Here is a 3,662-nt window from a genome sequence, read left to right as displayed (position 1 = left end):
GAGAGAGAGAGAGATTGGCCAGTACTTTCATGGATTTAATTGGAAAAAAAATAATAATTACACACAATTTAGGAAATACGTCTTAAGCAGTAATTGATTTTGATTGATTTTTTTCCAATAAAATAATATATTATTTATTTTAAATATTATTTAATTTTGTCCTCTTTAAATATAGTACAGATCGATAAGAATATTTTGCTCATTTTTCTTGTCACTCTTTCTACGAACTCGGCCTCAAAAACCAGTTTCAGCAGCAGAAATGTTATATCCAATAGTAATATTCTAGTAATGCATTAATATTTTCATTTCCTTTTTGTATCGAGATTGTGAATGTTCATATATGCAACGAGGACGAGAGAAGTAATTATTACAAGCAAAACCACAGCGAAGGAACTTTGTTGCTTTCTGATATTCCTTCATGAAGTAATGTAAATCAGGATAAGATTCGTCAAGGATATTGAGGTAGGCAATTTGTTGATATATTTTACGTATATGTACATGAGAATTTCTGTGATTGAAAAAAATTATTTTTTCTTATAGTTAACTTTAAATAGATAAAAATATCAAAGATAACTTCTGCATCAACATAAAGAAAAATTATAAAGACCGTGAAGATTTAGATTTTGAGATTATGACTATCACAAAATAGTAAACTTTTTTTTAATACAAATATTACAAAGTTAAAAATTTATTAATTTTTCCAATTATTATATACATACAACGAAAAGATTATCGTGATTCAATATTCGTAATTATCATACATTGATATAGATTAGATCGTCGTGTTGCGAATTTGATGATCTTTCAAACATGAATAGTTTAACAGAATAGTTTAGTATTATAGTAGTATATGTAGTAGAATTTAATAGAGTTGATGTTTCAAGACTGAAAAATCATTATAGCGCGCGTTTCAAAGGACTACATACGTAGTATATAAATTCACATAGAATCATACAAGTATTTAAGATCCAGCAAGACCGTTTAAGATTAATTATTAATTTGTATAGTTTATGCTTTCAAATATGCTTAATGCAAGCGCACCGCGCCATCCATTAAATTCGCAGATCATATTCACATGGTTCCTAAGGTCAATCGTTGTTAAATATCAAATATACTTCTAATGAAATGCACAACCTTTTCCATGAGACATTTTACTACTGTTTAATCTACAGCCAATCTGATGGCCGATAGAAGCCTGACCTTTCGAAGTGGACGTTTATCTATGATCACGAAATTTGAGAACTAATGCATACATACCCGCAATAATTATTAATTTTTAACGCTAAAGTTTGTAGATATAGGAAGACTGTTGCATAATGCAGAATATATTGCTTAATAAGGTGACACTTGAAATAAATTAAAGTTGTTCTTCTCATACAGATAGTACCATCTGATATTGCATTTTAAAGTATAACTGAGCCGTTTGCTTTAATGAATCATTTAGTAAAGACTGCAAGAGAAGATATCATGGAATTATTTATAATATAAATTCTATGAAGTTATTTATAAAGTAAATAACATCAGATTTTATTAGTATGTACAAAGAACCAACAGATTAATTTATATACTTTATTGCTAATATTACAATCAAAATAATAATAATTATGCTAACGTGATTTCTTGCTCAGTGCTGCAGTAACAGAATTACGAAAGAAATGCAATAACAATAATTTCAGATTTATTAATTTTAAAATTCGGCTTCAAGTAACCAGATTATAGTTTTATATTTTGATTGTACGACAGTACAATCTTTTCGACATCGCGAGATCTTTTTCTTTATGTTCCATAAATTTGTTTGTGTTTAAAATATGATATCTTTTAATTGAGAAAATAAATTTCGTTATCATTTAAATCGATTGCAATATCTTCGTGAATTTTCTAGGAATGGTTTCAAATGCTTATTTAAAAAAATTAATTGATCAAATAATTGTATTTCGTAATTCACTGATATAATCAAACATCTATTTCTTATTATAAAATAAATACTCTAGCAAAGCGGTTTAGATGTTTAAATAAAAAATACAAATCCATTTCGATTATTGAGACATATTCGTGCGAATATCTGACTTGGGATGATCCGATCCTAGATCTAGAAAAACAATTGCACTAGCCTTGAGCTACATACGAGAGTAGTAAAAGTGGTAAAACAAAACATCGTTAATAAAAAAATTATAATTCGAGGTTGATGGTATTCAGAACATTAAACACAGTGAAGAGAGTAGGATTACAGTTTTCTATCATAAAAATTTTCCGTTATTTATAGTACGTAGAAAATTTAAAATTTAATTTTTTATTTATTCCTTTTTGATGAAAACATTAAGAGAAAACAATAAAATAAAATAATTATTTATCACAAGTTTTAGTATCGTATATATATCTTTATATCGTTTATATATCTTTTAATTCAAAATCAAGTTTTAAATTAAAATTCTATAAAAATTTATTACATAATTTTTATATTTTTATATTATGATGTGAGAAATTAGATTTTACTTCTTTTGTAAGCTTAATTAATAATGATTAATAGATTTATATAAATAAATACTATATAAAGATATTAATCATTATATATAGTGATTACTGATAAACGTTAATAATGAATGATTGCTAACATTGATAAAGAATAGAGAGAAGAGTAAGTTAGAATTTTTTTGTTTTATTACATGACTAGATATTTTACGGCTCGACTATCATGATTGATAGTCACGAAGTCTTGTCTGTGGCTTGGAAACGAAACCGAGAGATCTAGAATGTTAATGCCAAGGTTGCTCGGTCCATTGTCGATCTAAGAAATGCCATTGCCAAGGAAAGCTACTCATTATTGTAATGATTTTATCAATAGAATAGTTATATGAGGAAGTTACGTCGATCCATCATCTGATGTGTGAAATGATATGAGTCACAAATGGCCCATAAAAGAAATGACATGTTCAATGAAAATACAGCACATCAAAAATGAGAAAACTGTATATGAATAATATCGACTATAATATTTTTTAACGAAATATATCACATAAAAAATATATCATGTAATATAAATGAATGCAATTGTCTGAACACTGAGTATTTATATAGAAAAAAATCTATATATATTAATTAAAAAAAAATGTCATAAAATAAACAAAAATGTGCATTAGTTAAAAGAATTTATTTTTCAACGCAATGCATTGAAAGGGCGAATAATTAATACTAGAATAATTAAGCATTTGTACGCACACACTTGTATATACCGTTATAGGCGGTTGTATAAATTTTCTCACGTTTTGGAATAATTCATTAGATGTTAAATACGCTCACTATTATTCGTTCATCAGGCGTTAAGTAATGCTTATGTTATTCATGCATGAATATTTGCAAAATTGCTTAGGAAATTCTTACACGTAATTGTTCATAAATATATTATCTATTTATCTATTTAAATTTGTGTAATATACACACACACACACACACACACACACACACACACACACACACACACACACACACACACACACACACACCACACACACACACACACACACACACACACACACACACACACACACACACACACACACACACACACACACCACACACGACTATATATATATATATATATAACTTAATATATATATATAGACGACGACTATATAATATATATATACATACTACTACTATATATA

This window comes from Atta cephalotes (assembly GCF_000143395.1).
Source record: "Atta cephalotes unplaced genomic scaffold scaffold00069, whole genome shotgun sequence".
Taxonomy (NCBI): Eukaryota; Metazoa; Arthropoda; class Insecta; order Hymenoptera; family Formicidae; genus Atta; species Atta cephalotes.
The sequence above is the reverse complement of the archived record's forward strand: the minus strand, read 5'-3'. Positions refer to the sequence as shown.